The following is a 23,364-nucleotide window of genomic DNA, read 5'->3' on the forward strand; positions in this document are numbered from 1 at the left end:
AATGTATGCAAGTCAAATCATTTTGCCATATGCCTTATACAGGGCTGTATATCAATTAACTCTCAATAAAACTCAAAGAAAAAAGATTTAAAGGAGTTTACAAGAACAGAATACTCTCTTACCTTTACTGATAGAAGGTGGGAAAGGCAGAATGGATGTGACAAATGAGAGTTGGAGGAGAGCATCTGACTGACTCTTTTTATCTGAGGTGAGAAGAGCCAGACACATAAGATTAAAGAGAAAAACTCCTGTATAGTCATATACTTCTATAGCTATAATCTCCAAACTCAAGACATATAGAAGTAGTATTAAAATATAAGAAACATAAGATATATTCTTATAATTTTTACATTTTAAGAAGCTATAAGGCAAAGATAGCAATGCATCTTTAAGCTGTGATTTATTTCTAAATAAGAAGAAAGCATACTTTTGGACTTCCCTGATGGCTCAGCGGTAAAGAATCCACCTGCCAATGCAGGTGAGAAGATCCCTGGGTGGGGAAGATCCGCTGGAGAAGGAAATAGTAACCCACTCCAGTATTCTTGCCTGAGAAATACCATGGACAGAAGAGCCTGGCAGTCTACAGCATAGTGTGGCAAAGCATCAGACATGACTTAGTGACCAAACAACAACAAGCATACTTCTTATAAAAGAAATGAAAAGTTTGAAAAACTTTTCCTCCATCATTTGATTTCTGCTTGAGAGAAAAGAAACTTGTACTTTTTTCTGAGTTTTTTTAGTTTCATGGGACTTCCCTGGTGGACCAGAGGTTCCTCTGATCCAGGGGAACACTCTTCACTTCCACTGCAGCAGGTATGAGCGCAGTCCCTGGTCAGAGAAATTCCACATGTTTTGAGGTGTGGCCAAAAAAAAAAAAAATTGAATACTGAATTGTTTTGTTTAAAAGATTCACGTAAACTGATCCTTTTACAAGTGATAGGGGACTACATAAGGGCATGAGTACCTGGAGGTAGGGATCACTGGGGTTAGTCCTGGAGGCTGGTAACCACAGATATGAACCAGTAATTCACAAAAGTAGAAGACAAAGGCCAGCAAGTGTGCAAGGGTTAACCCATAGCACTTGTGTTGCAGGGTCTGGGCCTCTCCCAAGTAGCAGGCTCTGAAGCCCACAGCTGACAGGCTATTCTTGTGGGTCAGCCCAGGGTACATCAAGGGAAATCAGGATCAGATTGAGCTGTCCTCTGCAAGTTGACATGACACCCCATTCTCTTAAGAAAAGGCAGAAAAACAATGCCTAAGAGATATCTTTAGGTTAACTGTTTCAGCCCACAGGCCAAACTGTGGTTGACCACGGTCATGGCCAAGTGCGAAAGTTGCTCAGTCATGTCCGACTCTTTGCAACCCCATAGACAATAGACCGCCTTGTTCCTCTGTACATGGAATTATCTAGGTAAGAATAGTGGAGTGGATAGCCATTCCCTTCTCCAGAGTATATTCATGACCAGGAATTGAACCCGGGTCTCCTGCATTGCCATCAGATTCTATATGGTCTGAGCCACCAGGGAAGCCCAATGGGCAAGAGGCTTCCAGTCTAAAAAGTCGGTGCAGGCAGATGTTGAGGTTTTGTGCTGCCACTCAGAAGCAGAATGATGTACCAGGAAGCCCCACTGAGCCCAGCCCTAAAGGCTAATTCCTTGGCATTTTGCTCTCTTTGAAGACATTTGCCAGTAAATAATTGTGTCTGGAAAGGTAAACACTGAATCCAAACAGCAAATTCTGCCTTTAGGACCTCTGTCAAGGTCCAGGAGATCAAGAAAATCACAGCTTTGAGCCAGCGATGGCTTCTTAATCCTAACTAAAATGATGCTACTCTGGTGCTGAATCTGGTCATGAAAATCTTGCTGTTGGTGATATTCCATATCTATGTTCTGATGTTGTACAAAGGGAACAAAGAAAGATTGAGATCTTGAGTTTTAAATAAAAAATAATAAAAATGTCATAGTATTGAATTTTCATGAAACCAATAAACAAAATGAATCAAAAATTCTATTCAGTCTCATACAGGAAAACAAGTCTTTTATTTTGGCATTCTAAATTTCTTCACTGTAGACTATAACCTCATTTTTCATCTTAACTCCAAGTTTTTTACTGTCTTTCACCCTTCTCTTTGGCCATATCAGTCTATTCCACATTCCTTATTCATGTCTTACATTTCTGATCATGTTTATCCTGTTGCTGTCTCATCTGTCTTGTCATGGCTTATTTCATCTTCCTACATAATTCTTAGACTATTTTTTAAGGCTTGTATCAAATATCTTCTCTTCCATTAAAATTTTACAGACCACTCCAGTGTTTTCCATTCTCTGAACTCCAAAGGCATCTTTGGTCTAATTTCTCATGTCAAGTAGGCATTCACTAAGCTATTATTGAGAAGAAACTGAGAAAGGAATACGACAGGGCTGTGTGCTGTCACCCTGTTTGTTTAACCTATACGCTGAGAAATGCTGGGCTGGATGAGTTATAAACCAGAATCAAGATAGATGGGAGAAACATCAACAATGCCAGATATGTGGATGATACCACCCTAATGGCAGAAAGTGAAGAGGAACTAAAAAGTCTTTTGATGAGGGTGAAGGAGGAGAGTGAAAGAGCCAGCTTAAAACTAAATATTAAAAAAAAAACTAAGATCATTTCATCATGGCAAATAGAAAGAGGAAAAATGGAAGTAGTGACAGATTTCCTCTTCTAGGGCTCTAAAATCACTGTGGCTGGTGACAGTAGCCATGAAATCAGAAGACAATTGTTTCTTGGCAGGAAAGCTATAACAAACCTAGACAGTGTGTTGAAAAACTGAGACATTGCCGACAAAGATCCTTTTACTTAAGGCTATGGTCTTCCCAGTGGTTATGTATGGTTGTGAAACTGGACTATAAAGAAGGCAGAATGCCAAAGAATTGATGCCTTTGAATTGTGGTGCTGGAGAAGACTCCTGAGAGTCCCTTGGACAGCAAGGAGATCAAACCAGTCAACCTTAAGGGAAATGAACCCTGAATACTCATTGGAAGGACTGATGCTGAAGCTGAAGCTCCTTCAGCATTTTTGGTCATCTGATGCAAACAGCCGACTCATTGGAAAAGTCCCTGATGCTGGGAAAGATTGAAGGTGGGAGGAGAAGGGGATAACAGAGATGGTTGTATGGCATCACTGATGTGATGGACATGAGTTTGAGCAGGCTCTGGGAGTTGGTGATGGACAGGGAAGCCTGGCGCGCTGGAGTCCATGGGGTCGCAAAGAGTTGGACACAACTGGGAAACTGAACAACAACAACAATAGAGCTATTATTTATTTTTGGTATGATTACTTAACATTTGGCATGTATATACACTACTTTTTCAAATAGATTGTAAACATTTTGAGAACAGGGTCTATGCTCTATCTTTCTTTGATCTCCTTGCCTCATTCTACCCTTTGGGAGCTACCTCCTTGTCTCCCAGCAGGTGGTATAGCACTTTGTAACAAGTAACTAATCAATAAGTACTTGAAGGATTGATCCATTGGTTAGAGGATCCATTGCAAGAGACCACACTATAGTCTGACCATCTTGCAGCAACGATTTATCTAAGGGAAGGAGGGCTGTGTTCAAGCCAGTGTAAACCTGGTGACTGATGGGGTGGTGATTCATTTATGCTTTGCACTAAATAGGAAATCAGCGGGAGTTATACCAGCGCAAGAAACTCTGAAAGATCAGAGATAATATATATGCCATCACATGAGATGCTCAGGGTGATCCATTTCTAGTGACATTTCTACAAAGTTGGGCAATTTTTCTCTATCTCAAGCTTTAAAGTCCTGTTCTTATGATTAAATGTAATTCATTAAATATATTTCATGAGTGTCAGTCAAGGGTAAAAACATCCAGAACCGATACTGATACATAGTAGGTGCTTGACAATCTTTCCTTCTGCCCTAGTTTTGGGTAGCAAACATTCTGGTTATTTGCCAAGATGGTCCCTTCTTCCTCACTTCCCCACTCCTGCCTCTGTTTTCACAGGGTGAGCTCTTGCTTGATGATAATTCCTTTTATTTATATAGTGCTTATGGTATATAAAGCAACTTCAGGTACATAATTTCATTTGGGTGTCACATGACTCCAGCCAGATATTATCTTTAAGGTATATCATTAATCCCCAATTTTATATCCTCAATGAAGTGATGTGAAAGTCGCTCAGCCATGTCCAGCTCTTTGCGACCCCATGGACTATAGAGTTCATGGAATTCTCCAGTCCAGAATACTGGAGTGGGTAGCCTTTCTCTTCTCCAAGGGATCTTCCCAACCCAGGGATTGAACCCAGGTCTCCCGTATTGCAGGCAGATTCTTTACCAGCTGAGCCACAATGGAAGCCCAAGAATACTGGAGTGGGTAGCTTATCCCTTCTCCAGGGGATCTTCCCAACCCAGGAATCAAATCGGGGTCTCCTGCATTGCAGGCAGATTCTTTACCAACTGAGCTATCAGGGAAGCCTATATCCCCTGTAGGTATCTCCAATCCCCAGTATATATATCATTAATACTCAATTCTCAAGTGAAGAAATTGAGCCTCATAGAACTTAAGTTACTTGCTGTTGGTGAATGACTTGATCTTGGATTTCCTGATTTAATAAAGAAGAGGGAATGAAAAGATGGAGAGGTAGTATCGTTTTTTTGTTTTGTTTTTGTTTGAGTGGCATTACCATTTGAATAGCATTTTGTTTTGTTTGAATGGTATTGCCTTGAGAATACCACTGTGGCAGACACTATTTGTCTCCCAAACAGAGGTAGATTTACCATGAGGTGAATTAAGTTGAGTGTGTTTAGAGGTAAATGAGCTAAGAGAGACCAGCTTTTGGTGAGTGTGGACAACTGGGCCTCTGAGCGAGGTTTCATACAAACATCATCATGTCTGGGATAATAGAAAACCATGAAATGTTTGAGGGTGAGACGAGATATAATCAGATAGGCCTTTGAAAGAACAAAAAAAACAAAACCTTCTTACTTCTGGGTAGTGTTCCATGGTATAGAGGTATCAGTTCAGTTCAGTCGCTCAGTCGTGCCCGACTCTTTGCGACCCCATGAATTGCATGATATGAGGTATCATATGATATATATGGTAGAGGTATCATAGCTTATTTAACTATTTACTTACAAAATGACTTTTTGATTGTTTCTAGTTTTTAGCTATTACAAATAAAACTGCTGGAAGCAAGTGTAGATTTTTGGGTGGACTTAAATTTTCATTTTAGGGGGACAAATGCCCAGGAAAGCACTTGCTGGGTCATATGCATGTTTAGTTTTTTTTAAGAATGTGCCAAATTATCTTCCAGATTAACAGTATCATTTTACAATCCCACCATGTATGAGAGACAGTTTTTCTCCATTCTCACCAACATTTGATTTTGTCACTACATTTGGTATTACTTGTTCCAATATCTCATCCTGTTGTTCATTTGCATTTCCTGAATGGCAAGTGGTATTGGTACTTTTCATGTACTTATTTGTCATCTGTACATCCTTTACAGGATAAACAGGATATCTTGTCTTTCGCCCATTTTCTAACTGGATTGTTTGGGTTTTTTTAATGGTGAGTTTTGAGAGTTCTTTATATGCTCTAGATGAGTTTTTTCTTAGGAATGTAGATTGCAATTTTTTTCTCTGCCTCTGTAGCTTATCTTTTCATCAAAGTCTTTTGCAGAGTAAAAGTTTTAAATTTTGATGAAGTCCAATTTATCAATATTTTCTTTAATGGTGTCATGTCCCCAAATTCTATCTTGTATTATGTTCTAAGGTTTTTATAGTTTTACATTTACACTTAAACCTATGATACATTTTGAGTTAATTTTTATATAACATGAGATTTAAGTCAACATTCTTTATTTTTTTAAATGTTTTTACCCATGGATACCAAATTGCTTTAGCACATTTCTTGACAATGCAATTTTTCTTCCATTAAATTGCTTTTGCATCTCTGTTAAAATTCAGGTAGCCAAAACTTTCCTGGTGGTCCAGTGGTTAAGAATCCACCTTGCAATACAGGGGATGCAGGTTCAATCCCTGGTCTGGGAACTAAGATCCCATATGCTGCAAAGCAACTAAGCCCGTGTGCTGCCACCAGAGAGTCTGCATGCCACAACTAACACATGATGTAGCCAAATAAGTATGTTTAAAACAATCAGGTAGCCATACCTATGTGGAGTGATTTCTTGGTTCTCTTTATTCCATTGATCAATGTGTCTATTCTTTTAATAATATCACCCAGTTTTGATTACCATAGATATATAACAAGCCTTAAAATCAGGTAGACTGATTCTTCTCTATTCTTCTTTTTTCAGAATTATTTTCACTTTTCTAGTTCTTTTGCCTCTCCATGTAAACTTTAGATACTCTTGCTAAATCTACAAAAAAAATCTTGCTGGAATTTTGATAGGAATAGTATTCAATTGTATATAAATTTGGAAAATTGGACATATTTAGTATGCTGGGTCTTCCAGTCAAGAAACAGGGAATATGTCACAATTTATTTTTATCTTCTTTCATCAGTGTTGTGCAGTTTTTAGCATTCAGGTCCTGTAGGTATATATTGTTAGATTTACACATTAAGTATTTCACTTTTTTTTGAGCAATTGTAAATGATTCTGTGCTTTGAATTTCAGTTTCCAGATGCTCATTACTAGTGTATACAAGAAATGCAATTGATTTTTGCATGCTGATCTTGTATCCTGTGAACTTGCTGAATTTGTAAGTTTCTGGAGATTTTTGTAAATTCCTTGAGTTTTTTTTAATGTAGAATATCATGTCATCGACAAATAGGGGCGGTTTCATTTCTTCCTTTCTAATCTGTATGTATTTCCTTTCCTTTCCTTGCCTTATTGCACTGACCAGAACTTTCAGCATTATGTTGAATAGTGGTGGTAAGAATGGACATTTTTGCTTTTTTTTGATTGTAGGAAGAAAACATTCATTCTTTTGTCATTAAGTATGATGCTAGCCATAGATTTTTCTTTTGGTAGATGTTCTTTATTAAGTGTAGGAGGTTCCCCTCTTTTGCTAGTTTCATAAAAGTTTTTATCATGAAAGGCTATTTAATTTTTCTAATGCTTTTTCTGCATCTATTGGTAAGATTATGTGATTTTTCCTCCTTAGACTGTTAATATGATGAGTCACATTGATTGATTTTTGAATATTTAACCATCCTTGCAGTCCCTGAGAGAAACCCCCCTTGGGTATGGTATAACATTCTTTTCATATATTGCTGAATTCAGCTTGCTAATATTTTGTTAAGAATTTTTGCATTTATTTTCATGAGAGATACTGGCCTGTGGTTTTCTTTCTCTCTGTTTTTATACTGTCTCTGTTGGTTTTGGTATCATGTTAACATTTGCTTCATAAAGTGAATTGGAAAATATTCCATTCTCTTTCATTTTCTACACAAGACTATAGAATTCATCTTAATTCTTTTTTAAATACTTCATAGAATTCTCCAATGAAACAGTCTGAGACCAGAGTTTTCTTTTATGAAGAATTTTAGTATTACTGATTCAATTTCCTTAGTAGTCATAAGGCTATTCAAATTATCTGTTTCATACAGTGTGAGTGGTGGTAGTTGATGTTTTTGAGGAACTGATCCACTTACCTAAGCAGTCAGATTTAATATACACGTAGATTTATTCACGGTATTCTCTTATCTTTTTGATGTTTGCAGGATCTGCAGGAATATCCTGTTTCACTCCTGATATTGGTACTTTGCGTCTTTTCCCTTTTATTTTTGTCAGTCTCCCTAGAGGTTTGTCAATTTCATTGATCTTTCCAAAGAACCAGCTTTTGTTTCACTGACTCTCTGTACTTTTTGTTTTCAACTACAGTGATTTCTGCTATCTTTATTATTTCATTTCTTCTTCTTTCTTTGGGTTTATTTTGTCCTTGAAAGTGTGACATCACTGTAAGTCAGTATCTCAAAGGACAGGGACCATTTGACTTGTGACTGGGTAATTAGAAGGTCTGGAAAACTAAAAAATACAGAAACTGAGGGGGACAAAACCCTTTAGGTAAAAAAATGAGTCCTTCTGAGCAATTCATTCAGAGCATTAACAAATCTCTATGGAAAGGGAGTTGCTTTTGAGTCATGTGTTTTGGCCCTGAGCCCATGTTTTATTTTCTCAGACCCCAACGAGCACAGTACGAAAACCAAGGACTTCCCTAGTGGTCTAGTGGGTAAGAATCTGCATGTCAATGCAGGGAACACACGTCCAAACCCTGATCCTGGAAGACCCCACATGCTGAGAGGCAACTAAGCCCCTGCACCACAACTACTGACGCCCATGTTCTAGAGTCTGTGCTCTGCAACAGGAGAAGCCACGGCAATGAGAAGCCGTTGCACCACAACTAGGGAGTAGCCCCTGCTCTCCAACAGGGAAAGTCCATGTGCAGCAACGAGGACCTAGCATAGCCAATAAATAAATAAACAGGTGTTAAGAAGTGTGAAAACAGAGAATGAAGGAAAGAAACTGTCAGGCAAGTGTATTCTCCTCAGTTCTGTTTCGTTTCAACAAAAATTTGAAGCAACGGACATTAAAGCCCTCAGAGTGCCACAGCTCTTGGACAGACTGTGTTATAGCTCTCAGGTCTTGAACAGACCGTGTTCTAGCTCTTAGACAGATCAGTGTTACAGCTCCGTGTTACAGCTCTATTTTATTTAGAAAATAGCAGAAAAATCCATCCTTGAGGTGTGAGGGCATGCTGACTCAAATACGCAAAGAGAAGAGAGTGGGGGAGTGAGAGAGTGTGTGCGGGGGGGTGGGGGAGCTGGGGGGGCTGGGGGGGCTGGGGGGTCCCAGGGTGGGAGAGAGAGAGAGAGAGAGCACGCACGCATGGGAGAGAGAGAGAGAGAGACCTGGCCCTTTGGCTCCTCTTTTTATATGTTTTTTTCCTCCCCCTGGGCCTGCCCTATGGAAATTGGGCTAGCCAGGAGTGCTGTTTATTCTACCTGAGGTCCTCACTCCAGTCCTTGGACCTTCCTTTGTTCTATTTTCGTGGGCTTTTCCCTTCCTTGTCTTTTAGCCACTGCCATTTTGGACTCCTGTTTCCTATTCTAACTACCTAACAGAAACCAAACGATTCCATGTAATAATATGACATACTCATGCCACATGGCATACACACTGTGAGAGGCACTTTGCAAGCTGTGAGTGTATTCTCTTTGAGTGTCAGAAGGATGGTACAGGCGGAGGAAGGGGAGCTTCAACTCAATCAACCAACTATCCTGAGTGAATAGTATGTATAGGGACCCAGAGATAAAGCTTGTGCAGAATAAAAAAATAAAAAATTCTAAAAGTTGCTGGGAGGTGCTTACCCTTCGTGAGCTTTTGGTCTTAAGGCATAAAAATCCTGTGCTCTAAAATGGTGAGTCCAGCTCCCCAAATAACAGCTCCGAGCTCTCTGATTCACCACTAAATAAAATACTCCTTGGCAGATAAATGGAGCAGTTAGAACATGTCAGCTCTCCTGGATCCTACAGGGAGTGGACTTGTGGAACAGCTAATCAGGACTGGAAGAAACTGTTAGTGAATACCTGTCACTTTCCTGTCAGCTGGGGCTGAAGTGTGACTGTCACTGCATTTCTCGTAGTGTTATCATTCAGGATGCTCTGACAGAGCTAGCAAGGAGGAGGAGTGGCACAAAATCACGACAAAATTTGTTAGCACTTGGCTAACATGGCTCCCCAGGGGACTTTCCAGTGCTTCGCCAAGCTCTCCTCCCACGCTACGACCTGGCTGCCTCTTGCAGCCCTCTCCCCTCCTTGAAACATCGACTCTATTGTGCCTGGGTCCCCAGGCAGCTTGCAAGGATTTGTGACACCCAGGGGCATGCTTTACAGCATTGTCCTTAGAAACGTTACACTAGAGATCTGTCCTTCATTTTACACTTAATCCTGTTCTTACCTCACAAGATAGAGACCCGAAAATGTCAACCATCGAATATAAAATGAGGATTTCTAAAGTAGATTCTAAAATTGAAAATGGAAAATTTAAGTTCAATATTAAGGAAGATTGTATTCCTTAATACTGATTAAGATTGAATTCCTTGTATTCCGGCATTTTGTATTCATTAACAATTAGATCTTTCAGATTCTTTATTCCAAATTACGCTATTCTGTGAGGAGTGTAAGAAAGATGTCCTTGGTCTGAACCAGGAGCATGAAAATGTACACCCCCAGGGAATTTGCAGAGTGTGTTTGACTGCCTAGAGTCAGTGGAAAAGGTAAGGTTTCCTATGCTTCAGTAATATCCTAGAGCAAAATAACAGCTACTCTTCTGTACTTAACATGTGTCAGGCACTGACACATTTAATATCCCAGTGAAATAGGCATTATCATCCCCATTCTCAAGATTATGAAGTTGAGAGCTAGAAAGTTTAGGTGACCTGCCCAGTGTTAATCAGTGAGTGCATGTTTAAGCCCAAATGAATCCCAAATATATCCACTGCCCCTTCTTGCTAGAATTTAAAGCTAAATGAATAAGGGAAAGGAATCCAATTATCAATTTATTCTACAGATTGTTACTTATAGCCCTATGATGGGGCCACAGCTTTACCTGAGAACTTTAACTAAATGTGGACTGCTCCAGAGTGGTACAAATCTACAATAAATCTGATTTCTAGACTTTATTTTCTCAGGCTCCAAAATCACTGTAGATTGTGATTGCAGCCATGAAATTAAGACACTTTCTCCTTGGAAGGAAAGCTATGCCAAATCCAGATAGCATATTAAAAAGCAGAGACACCACTTTGCCGACAAAGGACTGTATAGTCAAAGCTATGGTTTTTCCAGTAGTCATGTATGGATGTGAGAGTTGGTCCATTAAGAAAGCCGAGCGCTGAAGAATTGATGCTTTTGAACTGTGGTGCTGGAGATTCTTGAGAGTCCCTTGGACAGCATGGAAATCAAACCAGTCAATCCTAAAGGAAATCAACTCTGAATAATCTTCAGGAAGGACTGATGCTGAAGCTGAAGCTCCAGTACTTTGGCCACCTGATGCAAAGAGCAGACTCATTGGAAAAGACTCTGATGCTGGGAAAAATTGAAGGCAAAAGAGAAGGGGGCAGGAGAAGATGAGATGGTTAGATAGCATCACCGACTCAATGGACATGAATTTGAGCAAACCCTGGGAGAGAGTGGCGGACAGAGGAGTCTGGTATGCTGCAGTCTATGAGGTTGCAAAGAGTTGGACACGACTTAGCAACTGAACAACAAATACTCTACCTAATACAATATATTGAAACTTCCAAAGCACAAAAACATGTTTCAAAATATTCCTCTAATTAGGCTGGTTTCCTCTTCCTAACATCACCTGAAACAAATGCACAACCTAAAAGCCGAGAATTGTTTTATCTGGTGGACAAAACTGAGGACGTAGGTTGGTACACAGCCTCTCGAACCATTCTGAAAGAGCGTTCTGAAGAGGTAAGAGAGGAGCCAGGATATGTAGTTTTTGCAAACAAAGACCAGAGGTGGAACATCAAAATGTTACTGTTAATTAAAGGAAACTAGACATCTCAACTTAATGAATTCAGTGCATTTCTATGTATTGTTGCTGTGTTTAGTTGATAAGTCATGTCTGATTCTTTGTGGTCCCATGGACTATAGTCCTCCAGGCTCCTCTGTCCTTGGAATTCTCCCGGCAAGAGAATACTGGAGTGGGTTGCCATTTCCTTTTTCAGGGGATCTTCCCAACCCAGGAATTGAACTTGCATCCCCTGCATTGGCAGGCAGATTCTTTACTGCTGAGCCACCAGTGAAGCTACAAAAGTCTGGACTCATTGTGATCGTTCCTTTGATATGCACCTTAACTATCCAGGGCCAGTATCCTGTGCTTTCTCATCCTGAGTCTCCTCAGGGTGCACCTTTGGCGGAGGTGGGGGTGGCTTCAGTGGCTGATGGCTTGATCAGGCTCCTCTTTCTCTCTTGAGTTCCCCTGGGGCTCACCATGGGGAGGGGAGTTACAGTGTGATGACTTGATGGGGGCATCATCTTTTGTTTACTGATATGAGAGGTGACGTTTTTTCATTGACACTAAAGATGATCTACTTAGAGCTGAAATATTCATGTCTATCGGGAGCTCAACATTATTCCTCAACTGAATGAGATCTGAGAGAGACTGGAACCCAATGGTCTGTTTTGTGTTTTTCTAGGTGAGTGAGCCACCAGCAATCCAGGTCCACGTGTCATAAGATGATACTCTCCTCCTGCCTCATGAGCTTGTTTTACATCATCCACTAGGATCTTAGAGAGTGTACTTGTACTGGCCAAGTTTCTTCCATCACTGGCATGAATATTGACAGAAAAAAATGTATAAATAGAACAAGACATACTCTGATTTAGAAGGTAGAACAGAGTGAAACAAAGTGAGTGTAAAGATCCTACAATAATTAGTATCATAGTCTTTGAAATGGATTGGGGGGTATCTCCAGGGAGAATGAATTAATAACAATTCCTCTTTATAGCAGTGAATAATAAGAATAATTAAGAAAATGAATGTGCTGCATGGAGTTCTTTTTTGCCAGTGGACACACAACACTGGATGATTCATTGGCTGCTGGAACAGGATTCTGTACCCTGGATCAATTGTGTGCCTTCCTGATGACACTTTAATAAAAGAACAAGTGGGCACAGAGTGACAGCTGATGACGGAAGGCACAGACACAAAGTAGAACTGCCATTGCCTGGAACTAAACAAAAATTATACCTTTGAAAAACTTAAGCCCAAGAGCTAATATGTTGTCAACAAAAGGCAGAAAGTTTCCAATAAAATGCATAGGTTATAAATGTCAGGAGCTCATAAAATGTGTATTTCCGATTGAGACTGAAAGAGTCAATATATATAGGGAAACAGATGGAGGACAGATAACTTCATTAAAAATCTCAAATGCTGTGCTATGAAGGCATATGTGGCCTGTGGACTCAGACCTGCGTGTGGACCCAGACCTGCATGGGGACCCAGAGGCCTTTCAGAAAGTGACTTTGTCTCTCCAGGTCCCAGCCTCCTTGCCTCAAAAATGACCTTCATGTGGTTGAAAGAGGCACCTTGGAGAAGTTCCTTGCTACAGAATCACCTGCACAAAGGTGAATATTCTTGGGATAAATGGGACTGACTTACGTGGTTAATTCTATCAAATGGCTTTAAAATCAATCCATAGAAAGATGGAAAGGGGCAATGCCACATAGTAATAACAGCTCTTTGAGATGTTCTTTTTCTCGTAATTTATTTTAAGTGAAGGTGGAAACCAGGACACAGAACTTTTGTCATAGATGGAAGGAGAAAAAGAGACGCTTGTCATTCTGCTGTAATTCTGCTGTAATGTGCAAAAAAGAAAAGGAAATGTTCTCTTTCATGGTTTCCATAGCTACTCCACCCCATTGGTTTTCATTTGCAGCCAGCCTACAGGGGAGGTCAGCAACTTGTGGCACTGCAGCCTTCTCACCATCCCATGGAGTTGCTCACCCTGCCTGACATTGATCAGCACCCTCAGATGTCACCCAGGAGGGCAAAGCAAATCCAAACAGAATCCTCCCAACTAAACCATTGCCCTTTCTCTTTCCCTTTGAAATTCTTATCTAAAAGTACCTCAAGAATGTCCTTCAAGCTAAATACAAGCTAAGGCATTGAGGTAAATTATGATTATGTAATAGAGTAAAAACAAACATATATTTTAAATATTTCCAACAAATACATTTCATATCACCAGTTTGAGGCACAAAATAAGATCACATTTATTTTAATGTTGAAACATAACAATGAAAAAATGCTCCCAGACTGACAGACCTTTCTCCTAGGGTCCCCTTCCACAAGTGATTTTTAGGATGTAATGTTCCTCAACTCTATCCATGGACACAGTTTCTGGTCCTTTTCCAGTCTTCTCACACCTTCTCTGAAATTGCCCTTCAAGGCTGTTTTCTGCCCCATAATCATTCATTCCAAGTGTCAATACAGTCCCCTCTCTTAACATTCCCAAGCAGAAATAGGTCTGGTCAGTGATATTAAAAACTCTTTACTGAATGTTGGAGAATGTTCATTCTTGGGCCGTCTGGCTGTAAAACCTTGGGGTTTGTGCCTCAATCCTGGGAGGCTCCATATGGCTCATCCTACACCAATGAGAAGTCTCTGGAATCGGAGCCCCCAACCTGTTTGCTCCTTGCTTCCAGTCCAAGGTGAATATCACCTTAGCACGCTTATGTTTCTTAAGGAGAAATTCCTCCTCTGTTCCCCTCCCCTCGAAACACACAAGACAGATGTTTTTGCATGACCCAATCAAGTCTAATGCATAGTTATAGGTCTTCTGATTAAAGACGGATTGAATACACATGCTTATTTTCCCCCTGAGATTCCACTAAAGAGACATACAGAAGGCAAAATAATGTCAAATCTCCAGTAACAAAGAGAATGAGTAGCAGGCTCAGTAGAAAAGCTATTTGAACAAAATCCTAAAAGATGTAAACAGAGGATGTGAAATGGATTGAGGAAGCCATCATTTTGGATTGTTCGTGAAGAAGCATGTAGGCAATTTGCTCTACAAAGCCTCAGAGAAGAGTCGAATTGGAGTTGCTGGATGTAGTGGAGAGCAGGAATGAAGCTTGGAACCCAAAACGGGGTATAGAAGGGTCAAACCTTGCTTTCTCCCTGACTCACTCCCAATATTTATGCAATCAGTGATAACAGCTAGGTATCTCATCCAGGCTCGAGACTGGTGTTTCTTCTGGGGGAAACTGAATGGTTCTTGGGGAAAGACTTATGCATTCTACCACTGCAGAAAAGATGATTTCTCACTTGATAACTAAAGCAGATTTCAGCAATTCATGAGCCCTTTCCCACATATACAAAGCTCCAAACTAGCTTTTCACTGCATCACTCTGAAATATGAACAGCCAAACAAGGACCCACCACACATTTAAAGGCACCCTCCAATGGGGATGAGATGGGGTGTGTGGGCCCAAAGGAAAGAGTGAAAATACAAGGAGAAGAAGAGAAGTTTTAAAAAAGAAACTACAGGGCTTCTCTGGTGGTCTAGTGATTAAGAATCTGCCTGTCAATGCAGGGGACACAGGTTCAATCCCTGGTCCAGGAAGATTCCAATGCTGCAGGGCAACTAAGCCCACATGTCAATTGCTGAGACTCTAGCTCCTCTAGAGGCCAGGAGCTGCAACTACTGAAGCCTTTGCACCTAGAACCTGTGCTCTGTAACAGGAGAGGCCACCACAGTGAGAAGCACATACACATCAATTTCAAATGGAGATCAAATTTCAAAAGGAGATCCAACCTGTCAGTCTCAAAGGAAATCAGTCCTCAATATTCATTGGAAGGATTGATGCTGAAGCTGAAACTCCAATAGTTTGGCCACCTGGTGCAAAGAACTGACTCATTGGAAAAGACCCTGGTTCTGGGAAAGATTGAGGGTGGGAGGAGAAGGGGATGACAGAGGATGAGATGGTTGGATGGCATCACCAACTTGATGGACATGAGTTTGAGCAAGCTCTGGGAGTTGGTGATGGACAAGGAAGCTGGCACGATGCAGTCCATGAAGTTGCAAACAATTGGACATGACTGAGTGACTGAACTGACTGAATCATCGATTTCATCTGCCCATTGCCTCTTTTACGAAATACAGTCTGCACAATGAAAAATAAGAACTGTAGGAATAGAAAAGCTCCTTCTCTCACAGACATTGAAAATAGTTGCCAGAAATGAAATGATGAAAAACAGAAGAAATAAATTCCACCTGGCATACCCTGATGCTTTATAGCCTGCAAAGCTCTTATCTATCTCACATTATCCTATAACCCTATAAAGTAGAATGTTTTTCCAGCTGTCCTTTCACTTCAAGCCAATGTTGAACCTACTAGGAAATGTAAAGATGTAATGAGATAACACATGCAAAGATCTTCCCGAGCCTGCTATATCAGTGCTCAGTAAGACAGAGCTGTTACAGTGAAGATTAAGGAGCTGGAAGAAATTGAAAGGGGGGCAAAGTTTACCTTTTGTCATCATAATTCCTCCTTTTTGTGCTTGCCTGCCTTTCTCTATCCTTTGCACGCCGATGCATCTACATGTCTAGCTCCCAAGTGCCCAGAGGGCCCTAGCTACTGGCCCACCAGCTTTCTATTTCTGTGTCCACCTCCCCAATCAGAATACATCAATCCTATGGCCTTTCCTTGGGTCTTTAATATAATGTGAGAATGGTTGATACTGGAGACCCCAAGGATTGATTCAGATTCCCATAAGAGTCTTCAAAATAGGAAATTTCTGTCTTTTTGGCAAACTGAATGGTATAAATGTAAATTGCAATTATTAAATTCTTCAGAGAAGGTTGGACTCTCAGCATTTCTGATTGTACACATAGGCAGGTGGTTGTCTGTTAAGTTGTCAGAAATAACTTGCCACAGGATCTGCTAAATGGAAGCAGAATCACACTCTCCTGAATTGCAAAAATATGCATTGAGGATAGGGAAAAGAAAAGGGCTTTCCCAAGAGATGTAACCACTGACCTGTGGAATAAACCTCAACTTTCTTAAAGAGAGGAAACAGCTTTTAACCTCTTCTGCAGAAAACTCCACCTCTTAGTCAGGCACCCAGCAAATTTCCTAGGTTGAATAGATCATTTCTAGAGCAAGGCAGTAGGTCCCTTGGGGAACATTTATAAAGTATAAACCTGGTTCCCATTCAGAGACTGCACAGTGTATAGTGGCAGGTCGATGGTGTGGCAGTGATGATGGTAACAGTGGTGTGTGTGTGTGTGTGTGTGTGTGTGTGTGTGTGTGTGTGTGTGTGTGTGTGTGTGTGTGTGTGTGTGTGAACCCGCCAGAGACACCAGTAAAGATAGCGAAATATTTACCTATAAAACTTGACTCTAAAATTTTAAAAAATCCTCTATTTTCTTGATTATTATTAAAACCATTTTTAGCCAGATAGTGCTGTTCCACTTTGATTTTACAGGATATAAACTCAGCATCCCGTAGAGTGGCGTGATCGTGCAGTGCTATGCGATAAGAATTAACCATCTGCTGAATATCAAAGCAAGAATTGTTACTGCCCAGATCCTGAGACAGAACTTCCTGTGGAGTCAGATGATTTCAGAAGAACTTTTATGGTGAGAATTAACTCTAAATGGCCCATCTGCCATTGTTCCCTGGTCCAAATTAACACTGCCTTAGCCATAGTAATCATATACTGGGAGTAAAAGGGATCTAAGTAAAGTCTCAGCATCCACTTGACAGATATGTGTGCTCTGAGTACTGCAGTTTGTGATTCTATCCTGCATAAGATGTGCTTTGTCAGCGGCTATATGTTAATGAAAGGAAAGGTGTACATTGTGTGCAGACAATCTAATTTTATGCTGAGAAAATCTAAAAGAATTCACTAAAAATTTAGAATAAAGCGACAAAGTACATTAAAATCAGTAAGTAAAATTGTGATGAGGAAAATGGTGCAGTCCCGGCTTAGCCCTGAATCAGGTCTAATGACAAGACGCCATCAGCCATAGCCCCGGGACAGCCTGACCTGTGAGCTCCCTGGTAAACTCTCAAGGTTTGGGAGGAGAATCCATAATCAGTTCAGTTCTTTCCTTTGATAACCCCTCATCTGCCTACTTAAGAACAAAGTGCCCAGACTGACTTTTATTTTTGTTAGAAACAGGCTAATCAGTTTACCTCGAAAATGTGCAAACAAAATTCATTCTCCCAGACTGTCTTCAGTTTTTTTTCTCTCCTTTCTCCTATAAATTCTGTTTTTTGCCTTCTTCCTTGACAATAGTCTACTGATTATTCCTCCTCCTATGAATATATTTGCATGCATGCAACAAACTGAACATTATTCCATAACAATAATCACTTGGAAAACACTATTTTAAAAGAGAGAACAGACTTGTGGTTGTCAAGGAGGAGTGAGGGAGGGAGAGGAATGGACTGGGAGTTTGGGGTTGGTAATTGCAAACTATTACATTTAAAATGGATAAACAACAAGGTCCTAAGGTATAGCTCAGGGAACTATATTCAGTATCCTGTGATAAACCATAATGGAAACAAATATAAGAAGGAATATATATATTTGTATAACTGAGTCACTTTGCTATACAGCACAAATTGGCACTACACTGTAAATCAACTATATGTCAATAAAAAGAGAGAAAGAGAGAAAGAGAGAGATCACATTGGGAAAAAGAATCAATCAAAATTGAAACCTTCAACCTGGCATCAATTTTAACAAAAGAGAGTATCTTTTTAAAAAAATGTACATGTTTATGTTCTATTGTTAGGTAACAAACCACTCCAGAACTCGGAGATTTAAAATAACCACAATTTTATTTGTTCATTATTTTGTGGGTTGACTGGCACCCTGGGGGTGGTTCTTCTGCTATTTTACTTGGGGTTCCTCACGCTGTTGCAGTCAAGGGATGGTTGGGGCCAGAACATTTAAAATGGCTATTCTCACAGGTCTGGAAAGTTGGTAAGGGCAGTTGGAAACCTGAGAATTCTGTCTCTCTCTTTTGTGACTTTCTCTATATGACTAGTTTGGGCTGTTCGTCATGACAAAAAGGTCTTCAGGAGCAAGCATTTGACAATCCTCTGCTAGCAACATGCTTGCTGCTCTCTGATTGGACAAAGTCAGGGCAGGCGGGGCCTATATAACCATGAATGAGAGGTGCTTGAATTTGAAGGAGGGGGCACGAAAGCAAAAGTCTACCACACTGACTGTTTATGCTCATTCTTCAGCAGCATCTCTTCTGTAGTTGCTAATTTTTTACCAAACTGTAACTGCCTTGGGTTACAGTATTACGCACGTATCCTCAGAACCTGACACAGCACCCAGTCAATGTGTAAATACCCACTGGATGGACCAGTGATGGGTGAACAGGTTGAGTGATGTATTCCAAATCCTTGCTGGGAGCGCTCCAGATGGAAGCCACATGACATCAATTCCTATCCTTATTTTCCCAATACCCGCACTACATCCTTCCCCTGCCAGGTGTGAGGTGTGGAAGAAACACAGGAAGAAGTGCCTTCCGCTAAGCTCTGTCTGCTTTTGTCACAGCTTCACAAGTCTCTGGATCATACCTCTCCTTGCTGCTTTTAAGGAATAATAGAATCCTGCAAGCTATTTGGTCCAGAGTGGTTTTGTTTAGAAGTTTTCAATGAGACCAGTTAAGAAAAGAATTTTAACATTAGCCTTGAAATTCATGGGTGTAAGTGAGGGGTTAGAAAAGGGAGGCACAGGGCAGGTGGTACCGGCCAGGCTGAGAGGACCAAGCATGCTACAGTGTGATCACCGGCAGATGAAATGCTTTACAAGACGTGATTGTACTTAGAAGAAGCCTGGTAAGTCCAGCCAAGGGAACACTCTTTAAATATGTTATTCGATCCTTTTGAAAGGTTGCTATGGTTTAGTTAAAAGGATGAACAGGCGTCAGGAACCCAGGCTTGAGTGTCAGCTCTGAAGTGTCCTTATTTGCCCTTGTGGTGTGAGTTGTCATTTTCTTTCTCAGGGCCAATGAGACAAGCAGGTCTGGCTGTGTCAGGAGGTCCTCCCTATGCTCTTGTGCTTAGGGGTCAGGGAGACATCTGGAGGGCTGGGGTGAGGTGACTGTCCTGCCCGCAACCAGACCACCTCTGCTTTACCTCCCTTATGTGTTCTTACATGTTCTGCATAATAGGTTGGAACAAAAGGTTCTATTACTAAAAAGCATTATTTTTTTAAAAAATTCCTTTATCTCTGAAATTGTGTGATTCTTCTCTAAATCCACAGACCACTTCAAATGATCAATTTATAGTTTTATGTTACTTTTCTTTCTGGAAGTAGAAAAACTATGTAAAGAAATTATGTTAGAAAAGCAATCATGTGTTTATTTTGATATTTATACCAATGGTTAGATGGGTGCTAACCTAACTTCTGGTCTCAAAAATGAAAAATCAGTTTGCAAACAAACCTTTATAAACATGTGATAGTTTCCTTCCAAATTGCCCCTAATTTCAGAGCCTTTGGAGTCTGAAGACTAAAAATACAATTTGGTGTTTTGTATTCTCACATATTCTCCACTTCCCAACATTTTGGTTCCCTGGTCTTATCACAGAGAAGATTTTTGCTGCTTAGAGGGCAGTCTTTAGAAGTATATGCCATTTGCTAATTGTCAGGGTTCTCTTTTGGCTGTTGTTTTGGACGTGCTTTCATTTAGTCAATTAACACTGAGCAAGAACCCACTATATATGTTCTAAGTACTGGGGATACAGTGGACTATGAGACAGAGTCTCCACCCTCACATCAGCAGGAGAGGGAGACAATAAATGCATCAGTGAATAAATCAGGCACTTTCAGATAGTGGCAAGTGCTATAAAGAAAACCTAGCAAAATAAAAGGAAGGAGATTTAAAATCATAGGACTGTAGAGTGATCAGGGATGGCTCTCTGAAGAGGTGTTATTTTTTTAGCAGAAAGATGAGAAGGAATGAGACATTTAAAGAGCTGGGGGGCATAGGAAGGGCCTGCTGGTGGGGATGAGGGGGGAGGAGAATGTTCCACAAAGAGGAAACAACAGGGGCAAAGCCTGGGGAGAGAACAGAGCTTTATATTTTTTGAAGGACAGTAAGAGGGCCGAGATGACTGGAGATGATCGAAGAAGAAACAGAATGGCGGAAGATGAAGTCAGAGATCACGTGGGGACTTGAAGGACGTGGAAAGAGATCTGGATTTTATTCCAAGTCCAGTGAAATCGACAGGTTTGAAGCCAGGGTGTGAAATGATCCATTTTTAACAGCTTGCTTGGTTGCTGGGTGATCAATGATTCTCTCTGTATCATTGACCTATTTTATCTTTTTAACAGCAGGCATCGTAATCTGAAATTTATGTGTTTACTTGTTTATTATCTGCCTCCTCTTCCTCCACACCAATAAAAGTAAACTCTTAATGTGATGATTTTGCCCATTTAGTTCACTGCTGTTCACCCGTGTCTAAACAGTGCCTTGCTTGTAGTGAATTCTAAGAACTGCTTGTTGACTGAATGAGTGAATATACTTGTTCACTTAGATAACTGAACTTGAGAGGAGTATCTGTGGTACATGAGCGGCAAAGTAGGAAATAATATTTGCTGGTCTTTTCTAGTTGTCCGTGGGGGCAATGATCCCTGAACATCGCTCACCACTCCCACAGTGTGTACAGGTGAAAGTGATGACAATGAACTTGAAGTATATTCTTCCAGGGCAGGAACATATGTGATGTGTGTGTGTGTGCGTGTGTGTGTGTGTTCTCACACCACTCGAAGTGTGGTGAAGCAGGGGGAGAGCAGGCATTTGAAGCTCGGGACCAAATTCCTCTCCTGGCTCTTGCTAGCTATGAGATTTTGAGTAAATTGTTTTAAAACCACCACCATCCTACCAGGGGAAGGATAGGGGCAAGGATATTTAGGGAGTTTGGGATGGACATGTACACACTGCTATACTTAAAATGGATAACCAACAAGGACCTACTGTATAGCACAGGGAACTCTGCTCAATGTTATATGCCAGCCTGGATGGGAGGGGAGTTTGAGGGAGGATGGATACATGTACATGTATGGCTGAGTCCTTTTGCTGTTCACCTGAAACTATCACAACATTGTTAATCGGCTATACCACAGTACAAAATTAAAAGTTAAAAACCCACCACCACTCTCCTGATCTCATGTCTTTCTCAAGACTGTTTCCATGAGGCAGTTACCTTGCTCTGTGCATAGTAAATAAATGAATCATAAACTCAGATAAATGCTGCTTCCCTTCCCAATGTGAGAGGAAAAGGGCTTGCTGCCAGGAGGAAGAGGTTACAGATCAATTACAGATATGGCTGCAGCTGGGAGACGGTGCACCAGCTAATATTCCCAGCTTCATGCTCCCCACCACACCTTGAGCCACTGCACCACATCAACCAGGGCACCTAGAAAGGGTGACGCAGAGCCACAGAACTCGAAAGTTCTGCTTCTTCAAACACTATATCAGGGAGCATCATGATGACATGAGCTTACTGTGTACCAGGCACTGTTGTAAGCATCACTGTTTTCAATGACTTCAATCATTCCTCATTAGATGCCTACTTCACTGTACAGGTGAGAGAGCTGAGTTAGAGGGCTGGGGTAACACACTCACCGCACACGGGTAGTCAATGGCAGAGCTGGGTTTTTGAATCCAACCAGTTTGGTTCCACAGTCTGATCTGTCCCCACTTTGTGCTCTCTTCTCTCCCCAGGGCATGAGAGGTTGTCTGAAAAGCTGAAGATGAGAAGTCTGTAACCTGTGTCTGTGGTCTCAACCAGCGCGTAGCACCCTGTACCCCCACCGAACCCACCGCCGGACCAAGCTTCTAGTCAAGTACACCAAGAGAGGCTTCTTTGGAGGTTATTCTCTGTGTCCCGTGGCCCAGTGGCTGCAGAATGGCCCCCACATGAGACAGACACACTGCGTATACATTCCTCTTCTAGGTACCGGGAAGGGCATCTGGTTTTTATGACTGCTGTACGGGTTTTCTTTCCTCCTGAGCCTGCCACTTCCTCCACAACAGCGTGGGCAGCGTCCCCTGAACACCTGTGCTGCCATCATACACCAGCTTTCGGTTAGTTACGGTCTTATTTCACTTCCCCTCTGACTTGTATTCTCACTGCCCTCACAGAGCGGTCGGCACAGAGTAGGTTCTCAGTGCTCCCTCAATGACTAGGAAATAAAGGGAAATTTTCAGACAGGGATGAAGAGCCATGATAGCAATGGAGCCCCTGCCTTCTGTACGCCCGGGAGCTACGCCAGGCGAAGCGCTGACATTGCGCCTTTGGAACAGAGAGCCGTTTTAAAGTGCAATGGCAAATTTAAACATTAAAGCATGAGGAATATTTTCATGATTGCAGCTTGCCAAATGGAACTGAAGCAGATTTGATATAAAAATTGACAGGAAGCAAAAGTGGAATGAATAAAAATAGAAAAGAAATTACCAAGCTCTGAGAGGAAGTACACAAGATGAAAATGGAATGAAATCTACCTTGACTGGATGAGATTATATAAAAGTGAATAAATTGACAGTAAATTAACATGTAGCACATATACAATCTGTCTTAGGGGATAACAAAAGATATTTTTATTATCTCAATGCAGAATTTTGGTTGACTTTTTTTTTCTTTGTTGGCTCCTGAAATGAGAGGTTTAGTTTTATATAGAACTAAGTGTTATGCTTTGCCCAACTGTTTGGGGCCCACAAGAGTCTGGAGTCTGCTCTGTGTTTCTCTCTAAATCTCCCTAAATGCAACTATTTTCTTGGATGGAATTTTCTGTGAAGCTAAGGGTAATTACTTAGGGATTGGAGTGTGTGTGTGTGTGTTTA

General features: G+C 40.9%; 1 long non-coding RNA gene across 1 annotated transcript in view; it reads right to left on the reverse strand.

The window, feature by feature from the left end:
- Positions 1-22,475, reverse strand: part of LOC145545823 (uncharacterized) — a 39,038-nt gene extending 16,563 nt beyond the window's left edge. The window contains exons 1-2 of the long non-coding RNA XR_014082231.1: positions 22,345-22,475; positions 22,147-22,268 (exon numbers count right to left, since the gene is read on the reverse strand). This is a non-coding gene — a long non-coding RNA (uncharacterized LOC145545823). The remainder of the gene's footprint in view (positions 1-22,146; positions 22,269-22,344) is intronic.
- Positions 22,476-23,364: the final 889 nt, after the last annotated feature.

The sequence above is a fragment of the Giraffa tippelskirchi genome, chromosome 4 (genome assembly GCF_054371585.1).
Source record: "Giraffa tippelskirchi isolate mGirTip1 chromosome 4, T2T-mGirTip1v1.2.pri, whole genome shotgun sequence".
Taxonomy (NCBI): Eukaryota; Metazoa; Chordata; class Mammalia; order Artiodactyla; family Giraffidae; genus Giraffa; species Giraffa tippelskirchi.